At 37.6% G+C, this 10,000-nt stretch overlaps 3 pseudogenes; 2 read left to right on the forward strand and 1 right to left on the reverse strand.

Moving 5' to 3' along the window:
* LOC137645390 (uncharacterized) overlaps positions 1–7,507 on the reverse strand; it is a 42,164-nt pseudogene extending 34,657 nt beyond the window's left edge.
* Positions 719–3,014, forward strand: LOC137644740 (uncharacterized; annotated as a pseudogene).
* Positions 3,339–4,898, forward strand: LOC137644937 (uncharacterized; annotated as a pseudogene).
* Positions 7,508–10,000: the final 2,493 nt, after the last annotated feature.

Below are 10,000 nucleotides of genomic sequence, written 5' to 3' on the forward strand. Positions count from 1 at the left end.
ATTTTCTGTTTCTATATATGCATTCAGTTCCTGGGTATATTTAGCACCATAATCGATCTTGTTTATTGGTAAGAATTCTCCACTCTTGTTAAGTACTCTATTTTATGGTTAAGAAGTAACTCTTACTAAGCCTTCAGAATCAACATTGGTAGCTTGTAAAAGTGCATTATGTCTCTCAAACTCTGTAACTATTGGTGACACAAAGTGAAAGTACAAAAGATTTTTCTTATGTTTTAACATATTCAATGTTTCCCTTGCTTTGTAGCGGCGGGATGCATCTGCATTCGGTAAAGCAACTGAAAAATAGGTTTTCAATTCCTCCCAGTTTACAATGATATAGATCTTTCCTCTTACCAACCATCGTGTATTTGAGAGTTTTTGAAATGGGAGGGGTGTTCCTATTCTCTCTTCATTTGCATCAATAACCGCAAACAGTTCTTTGAAAGATTCTCTTCGTATGACACTGAGGGTCCGGCCAGACCAAGCGCAATGAGCAGCGAGATTAGCGGGAAGAGGTTCCCGCGCAAAATTGAAACATAACGTATCTTATGCACATGGCCAGACAGGACGAGCGGGAAACCGCAAACCGCTACTGTTGCCGCCAACCTATGTTTCATATTTTAAAATACGGCAGCGGCTTCGCGCGTTTTCACCCTAGACCACGATATTTCTTATCAGTTCCGAAGTTGCACGCTTTCAGGCTGTCGTCTTTACAGCTATGGCTACGGAAGAATTTATTGGGGAGGAGTTCCGGAGGAGAGCAATATGGGATCCTCGTCATCCATTACATAAAAATAACCTTGTGGTAAAAAAACATTGGGAAGTTATAGGGAATCAACTGCAAATGGATGGTAAGTTAAAATAAGTGTGCCTTTTCGTGTATTGCAATCTGTTTATTAGAAAGCATCACCACTTAATTTCTATTAAGAACTTAATATATATATATATATATATATATATATATATATATATATATATATATTATATATATATATATATATATATATATATATATATATATATATATATATATATATATATGTATGTATATATATATGTCTATATATATATGAGAGAGAGAGAGAGAGAGAGAGAGAGAGAGAGAGAGAGAGAGAGAGAGAGAGAGAGAGAGAGAGAGAGAGAGAGAGAGAGAGAGTTTTCCAACCAAGAGGTGAAAGATAACCACAGAAAATTTATAAAATATGGAGTAGGGAAATTTCAAATGAAACTCTCCTGTATGTGTTTAAACATTATATGTATGCCAATACTAGTTGTATAATCTTAAAAGTAAAAGTGACAATGCATTGTTATGAACTTTATGCCATATCTAAAGCAATTATATTGCCTGGTAAAGCTAAATAATTTTGCCATGGAACTATTCCAACTCCATTGAAATAATTACATAGGGCTCCCCTGATATTTAAAGCACCACTCAGTAGCCAGCCTTGAGGTCTTGCACATGCTTGGGCGCTTTGTATCATCTCTCCAGGTGCATTTGAAAAAAACTGAGTTTTGCCCCTCCATGTCTAAAATATAATTGTGTAATATACATACTGCTTTAACAATAGATACAGCGGTGGTAACATCTGTCTCAATTTGTTTAGATAATATCCTCCATTTATTTGTCAGTACACCAAAGCTACATTCTACACTTCTGCGAGCTCTTGATAGACGGTAATTATATATTCTTCTTTTGTTATCCAAGTTCCCTTGAGGACATAGGGAACTTCCACATCAGTACCAGGAAGCGTAGACAGGTCTGGAATATTAAGTTGTCCAGACTCCAAAAGTTTGTATAAATCAGATGATCTGAAAAGTCCTGTGTCACTCTGCCTACCAACACCACCAACATAAATTGTGATAGGTTTGCCATCAGCATCTGCCATTGCTTGTAGCGATATAGAAATTTGTTTTTATAATTTAAGTATGTCGAACCACTCCTGGCGGGACACCTTATTTCAATATGCTTCCCATCCAATGCTCCAATACAGTTGGGAAAATTCCATTTTTGTAAAAGTTTTCTGCAGTTGCAAGCCAAGCTTCCTTATTTGGATAGGGTAAATATTTATTGTTAGGAGCCTCCCAAATAGCATTGCAAATTTCCTTTACAACTTCTGAAATAGTGCTTCTACCGTGACGAAAACGCAAAGCCAAAGATCGAAAAGATTCACCACTCGCCAGAAACCTGAAAAGGAGAGAAAAAAAGTAAAGATTTTTTTGTTATGATAATTAATATATCATTTCTATTAGCAGCTCATTGTTTATCCCTTTATTTTATATTTTTTTTTCAAACATGTATAGAGCTATGTTACACTTTGGTTTACTTTGATTGTATCTTTCAGAGATTTCTATTAAAAGAAAATGGAAAAACCTAAAAGACTATTATAGAAAAGAATTGAAGAAATTGGAGAAACCCAAATCAGGTGACGGAGCTCCGGAAATAGTTAATAGTACTTGGCCTTACTTCACCTAATTATCATTTTTGAAAGACATTTATCTGCCAGAATATAGGAGCCCCAACTTGAGCCAAAAAGAAAACATCAGGATAATGGAAGATGACCTGTCTTTAGTTGATGATCACATTGAGTCTAATGTAAGTCATGTTTCGCCATCGTTCGTGATACATAATTCTAGGACCCCTTCTCCAGCTCTCTCCCCTGACACCGGATCAACAAATCCGTCGACAAAGAAACGGCGAAGAGCAAATCTTGATTACATGGCAAGAAAAAATGATTACCTCGTTGAAATCGAAAAGCAGAAGTTGGAAATGTTAAGAAAGGAACAGGAAGAATCTGGTGATGAAGATTTGCATTTCTTCAAAAGTTTGTTGCCGTACATGAAGAAACTAAAACCCACAAAAAAAGCTCCGCATAAGAACGCAAATACAAAATCTTTTCTTAAAAGAAATGGAAGAGGTTGAACAGAACGAGAGGCCCTCAAGAGAGACCATCGGCGCCATGCATTCAACTCCCAGTCCCTACATAGATTTACAGGACCACGACTATTGTGCATAATATTGATAACTTCTGATTTTTTTTTTCTTTTCATTTCAACATAATACAAGGGTTTACTTATTTTTTTTTCGATGTAATTCTCAACTAATAATGATTTCTACATTATTCTCGGGAAATAGCTTTATTTGTCGTTAGTTTTGTAATATGATCTTAAAACCCATATTTTCTTTTTACTTACCTTAAAGTTATTACTAGTTTCTCTTCGGGAGTTAGGCATCTTACACACGAGGACACTAGTGTCCGCCACCGGTGTCGTACACTAGTGTCCTTGCTCAAGACACCGCCTGGCAACTAGTGAGCCACTCACACACCTCAGTCGGAAGAATGGCGGGAAACGAAGAGCTTCTACTGGTTGCTTTGCTGGCCAAAAAGAAATCGAAGAGGCGCTCTATAGAGAGGAAGGTGCATGTACATCCCATGTCGTTATCAAGAATGAACACAAGAGCGCATCATACACTTTTCAATGATTTGTGTGCTCTAATGAAAAGAAGTTTTTCAACTATTTCCTATGAGCAAACCATCATTTGAAGAACTTCTCAGCTACGTCAGGAGAGACATCACAGGAACTACCACAAACATGAGAGAATGCATTGCACCAGGCGAGAAGCTTGCTGTAACTTTGAGGTAAGCCTTATACAACTAGTTGCTGGTACTTTTTGCGAGGACATACATGATAAAAAAAATACTAGATCTATTAATAAGACAAAAAAAAACTTTAAAAACTTGATCTATTAGTAATATTTATTTCCTTACAAGTACAGTTCTATTTAGTACAAACAATGAGGTGCTTACTATGCAAGAAATAACTAATTATCATTCATATGGTTGCTGATGTCAGACATGGCTGGTGATGGTGCTGGTGTAGACATAGGAGTTGTTTGTAGATTAGTGTTGCTGCATTGAGGAATGTTATTCAGAGAATTATGATAATCCCCATTAACTGCTGGTTGCTGGGCATAGTGGAAAACTGGTGATGGCTGTGGAGGCTGGTATCTGGGAGGTGCCTGATGCTGAAAGTCCTGTGTCCATTGTTGGTACACCTGTTGAGCCTGGTAAATGGTAGCAATAATATCCTGCTTTAGCTTCAATTTTCTGTCTGCAGGTACCTTGTGCAGTTCTGTTACTAAGGATAGAAAGAACATGCTATCCTCGTCGTTTTCATTTGTTGCCTGTTGATTCTCACGCAATGCTTTTTTCTTGAGGAGTTCAATGAGTTCATCATCAGTACTTTTTGTGTTCCGAGACTGGTTATGAGAATGTTTTCCAGGACGTTTCTCAGTCTCCCAAGTTTGCATTTCCTTACCTAGCTCTTGGAAGTCTTCATGTTCATTATTCTGATTAGTCTCTTCATCCATATTGCTTGCAGTGTGTTTGGAGACAGTTTCAAGAAAACGCAGGCAGTTTCAAGAAAACGCAGGGCTTCAATGTAGACATATTGCTTCCGTCCACAGGCACCTGATCCACTCTTTTCTTGCTTCTTCCTCAACAGCTCTCTGGCATAGCAGGGTTGGATTCCCTTCCACTTCTGAACAACAGCCACTGACAAAGAGAAATCATAAACATCAGAAATACGATTTGCAAACTGTACAATGTCAGTATGTGTGTGTGTGTATGTGTGCTGCAGTCACAATTAACCTATTCCTACTTTTTTTTTTTTTTATTTTTGCTACAGGTATCTGGCCACCGGTGACACCATGACTGATCTCCAATACCAGTACAGATTAAGCGTATCTACCATCGCGAACATCATCCGGGAAGTGTGCAAGGCTATTTGGGAAAGAGTGAAGACATTTTGTTTTCCTGATGTGACAGAAAGATTTGGGTTGGAAATTGCAGCTCAGTTTTACCAAAAGACTGATTTCCCTCATTGTTTTGGTGCCTTAGATGGGAAACACATCAGGGTAATCAAACCAGAGAATAGTGGCTCTTTGTATTATAATTACAAGAACTACTTTTCGATTTTGCTTCTTGCTGTATGCGATGTATCACACAAATTCATATTTATTGATGTAGGTGCATATGGGAAGTCTTCTGACACAACTGTGTTCAAGGAGAGTAAATTTTTCAGGAAACTTGAAAATCAAACCCTGAATGTTCCTGCTCCACAAGAATCGTACTCAGACTTTGGAACACCCATGCCTTTTGTATTTGTGGCTAACGAAGCTTTTGGACTATTCCAACACATTCTGCGCCCATATGCTGGTAAATTTTTGAGTCAAAAGAAACACATCTTCAATTGCAGACTCATTGAATGCTCATTTGGAATCCTTGCAAACAAATGGCGCATCTTCCATTGACCACTCAATGTAAGCCTATCAATGGCAGAGGACATCATCAAGGCATGTTGTGTTTTGCATAATTTTGTAAGAGACAGAGATGGCGTTCGAATTGAGGATACTTTAACCGTGGAAGGGCTCTTTTATATGGAACCTGCTGCAGGGCCAACTTCAAGACTTGCCAGCCATTTGAGAGACAAATTTGCGGATTACTTTATCAGTGACCAAGGTGCACTTCCATGGCAGTTACAACGTATCTAGACAATGGTGTGGGTGGTGACCTGGTGTGGTGGTGTGGGTAGGTGGTGGTGGCATGGTGTGGTGGTGTGGGTAGGTGATGGTGACATGGTGTGGTGGTGTGTGTGGGGTTGGTGACAGGAACTTTTGTGTGTAATAATGAATAAACTTGTATACATAAGCACAGTAGATTCTTTACTTGCCTTGTGAACATGTAATGAAACAGAAAATAAAAATAAACATAAAGGACTTACGTATTTCTTTCTTTTCTGAGAGGGGTTTCTCTTCAAAATCAGGAATAAGATTCACCATTATTGCATTCCAGCAGTTCTGCTTTTCTATCTTATTTGCATATCCCTCACAAGATGGGTATCATAGTGCTGGTAGTTTTTCTATTTCACAAATGAGGTCCTCCGTGTTCAGCTTCTCCTCCACCTTCTTCGAAATTGTCTTTGATAGGCCGTCTCCTTCCATCATGGGATGATGGTGGGTGTCAAACTGAGCATGAGAAGCTGGCCAGTGGGCAGCGGTGGTGGACACTGGTGGCTATGTGTGAAAGCTTCCATTTAAAGCAATGCTTTGCAGTGAGTGGCGGCAACCGTCAGCGTATGCCACGTGTTGCGCGAGTGAGACACCGAAATATCTGTTGCCCGGAAGTTGTCTGCTTGGGACACTGCTGTTGTCTCGTGTGAAAGGCTCCATTTGATAATATGGGAGGCAACTAGTGTCCGACACCGGTGGCGGACACTAGTGTCCTTGTGTGTAAGGGCTGTAACGAGAGGTTGTTTGTAGTTAGTCGTTTGCTTTGTGAGCATGACTTCCAATATTGCCAGCAAAGAATCAAAGGTCTGTTGTGTCATGCGTAAATATTCGTAAAATTTGTCGTCGTATAGACGAGACTGACAATATAAATTGTAAAATTCACTTTTTTTCCATCCTCTGTTGATTAAAGTCATGAATCCAAACTTTTCTACATGAGTGAGCCAGTGAGGAGGCTAGAGGTGTGGCGGTTCCGGTGTGGCCACCCAACATTTTGTTGCTGGCCGCCGGCTGAGTCATGCCGCTAACCTCCCCGCTCATCGCGCTCTGTCTGGCCGAGCCCTTACTGAACCATTTAGGAACTTCGTGCAACAAATGTCCTAAACTAGAGGGTAATTTGCCAAATGCCTTTTCCATGCAAAGTGCGAGGGAATGGCATACACACTTGTTGAGTTGACAGTTAGGTGATTTTTCTCTTACTCCTGACCACACTGAATTGTATTCGCCTATCATTGCTAAAGCCCCATCAATTCCAAAACCAACACAATTAGACCACTCAAAACCCATATTCTCCAAGCTTTTGTTTAAGGTCATAAATAATTCATGACCAGTTGCTCCAACAACGGGTGCGAGGCCTCCAAACTCGGTCACAATAGTCGACTTTGATTCACTGTAATATCTGATAATACAATACACAAATGTTTGTCTGTAGCCACATCCATACTTTCATCAATAAGTACACTAAACTTTTTTCCATGTGCATCATCTTTAAAATCTTTGAATAGTAATGGGGATACTACTTTGGAAATTATCCTGCTACATTTAGTACGATGGAGCTGAAGGTTCTCTAATGCACTACCTTTACCATTTCTTTTTATTATTTCCCCCACATGGTCAACACTAGCTGTTGTGCAATGACAAGCAATGGCAACTGCAAGTTCTATTTCAATACACTTTTTTTCTGAGTCCTGTTTATTAAAGATTTTCACTGGCAATGGTTGACATATTGCTGAAGAATTTACCCTTATCAAGTGCCCTTTGGTTTTTCATGATCAGCAAGTCGAGATGGTTTGGGGCTATGGTAGTCTTACATAGTTTGCAAAAAGCATCCTCATTTCCTTCACTAGCTCTTTTTTCCCACACAAATTTATCTTCCCATGATTTATTGTACTTCCTCCCACTATCGTAGCACCCTTTCCCTTTAGGGTTACTTGATGCCATAATGACAATAAGCAAATATCATATCACGTATGATGTCTACACAGTAGACAAACAAACACTTTAGATATTCTATTTGCATATGAACGTATACAAGTAAGGATAGACTTAATGGAGGATGTAAAAGCTTGGAATATACTGTATTTAAAGGAGAGAATGTTTTCTGTTTTTTTTACCTGAACAAGTTCACGAGGTTTATTTAAATCTAATTTTGTGCTTGAACATCAAGGATGGATCAAAAGGAAAACCGTAAAACCTTCCGGAATCCTTTTTATAAAACCTGCTCTTTGGCCTAGCATGGAAAGCAAAGACACGGCATAATCTTTCTCTTAATTCAGAATGCTTAAATGTTCTTAGAGTTCAGGCATACAAACATTGCTGTAATGTTTACCGAAGCGATTCTTTCCACTAGAGGACGCGATGTTATAGTCAAATTGAAAGTTTGTTGATAATTACTCTCATTTCAGTAATTAGATATTAAAAAGAACAATATAGCTAGAAATATTTTCTCCTCTTAAACGTGTAAAGCTAAGAAACAAACAGGCAGAAGTGGCCATTATTGTAGTGCCTTTGCCACTTCTCGTTACGTCGCCTTGTTCTTCCTTTACGGAGGAGATAAGTAATCCTTAGATTATTCTCTTCAGAGATTGCTTTTATTTCCTCTCTTTTCAAACTGGATTTCTCTTGCTGTCTGTTATCCAGACTTTTTTTTACGATGTAGGAAATTCCCGTTAATGGGGTTTTGTTATATTATGTTATTTCTGCTGTTAATTTAAACCATTAAAATTATAATTTTTATCATTATGAAGATTGCTATTATTATAAGAATTTCTTTGAAATTACCTTGATATCCGGCGCTAGACAAGGTCACTAAATTGGTAAACCTAAAAATACATTCAATTAATCTAAATTCCGTACACCAATAGGTTTGCTGATAATTTATGTGCAAACAAAGCGAATCACAATACTAAACACCTTTGGTTAGATATTTTTCCCTCTTTAATAGATGCAATAGCAAATAAAACAAACGAGAGTTAAAAAAAAAAGAAAAAAAAAAGACCATTTTGCATCGAAATATTTTTCACTCAAACGTAAAGAATCAGTGCCAGTGGAAAGTCTGTCTGTCAAAACGATAACACGACCTGATAATTTTTTTTTTGTTAAGGGAAATGGCTCTACCGTACTGCATTCGATGCAAAACTAAACCTCATTCAACCCATGGGTATGAAAATAATCTTCATGATCACAAGAGCATTAATTATGCACTAAGAAGATTTTCCCTTGTTTTGGAAATACAAATCGCACACAGGCTTTGTTAATTCATATTACCTCGGACAGGATTTTGAAGGGAATTATTCTATTTTCATCGATTTTTTAACTGGCAGATTTGTGCCAGAGGTTTTTGTACTTCAGAAGTATTTTTTAAGCTGGGAAAATTCGATAATTTTCCCTTTTTTTCGAGTACACTTTGAATCTTTTCCGGTAGTCGCCCTATTTTTTTCTCGGTTTAATGTAACAATGGATAAAGAGGTATGCACGTTTCCTCACTGTAATAGTATTGTGCATATGCCTAGCTTACAATCTGTGGCTTTACTATATGAGGCTTGGTTTCTTCATCTGTTTTCCTGCCATAATGTTTGTTGTTATTGTACACTTTGATACAATTCTTTCATATAAAATTGGTTCTTAAATTTTTCTGATTTTCTAGTTGGAGAGTTAACCAATCTCCGTTTTGTGAACATTTCTCCTTGTCCTTTTCTTCCCAGTTGCTTCCTTAATTGCTGTTCACTGATGCGTTGCAGTTTTGTGACCTCTGTCTTGGAACAGTTGGCATGAAGTAACTACTGTCCTTACACTAGTTCCAAGTGAAATTTTTCAAATGAAGGCTTTTTTAATTTCAGCAATATGAACTGTACGTTAATGGAAATGAATTTAATTTCGAGAGGTCAGTTGTATTTTTCATTACCATAAATGAAAGCAGGTTAGGGAATTTGAAGATTCTGAAAGCTATGTAAGCATGCATTTAAATCTATGATCATTGCCAAGAACATTATGACATTTGTTCCTTTATGAATGTTTGAGTGTGTCTCCTCATTTATGTAAACATTCAGACATCTTTTTATATTGGTAACTTGCAAGATATTAACCTTAGGGACAATCCTTCTACATATCTTAAAAATATACCGAGAAAGGACAGATATTTAACCAAAATCACATGAGTAAAAAACCAATGACCTAACTTTTACGAAAAAGGTAAAGATCGTGAAGCATTAAATGATCCATAATTGTGATGAATATATTTATGATGTATTTGGCTCGAATAACAGTTTTGATATGTCTACCTTGGTACCCAAGACTTTAAGATTATACCCTCAATATGTAATTTTAATGGATCTTCGGCAATGTAAGAAAAAAACACACATCCATAATTGTGCATTCGGGAAAGCTGTCCTCGTATAGTTTACTTAAAACTGTTCCTAATCTATTTGACGGTTT

This window comes from Palaemon carinicauda, chromosome 8 (genome assembly GCF_036898095.1).
Source record: "Palaemon carinicauda isolate YSFRI2023 chromosome 8, ASM3689809v2, whole genome shotgun sequence".
Taxonomy (NCBI): Eukaryota; Metazoa; Arthropoda; class Malacostraca; order Decapoda; family Palaemonidae; genus Palaemon; species Palaemon carinicauda.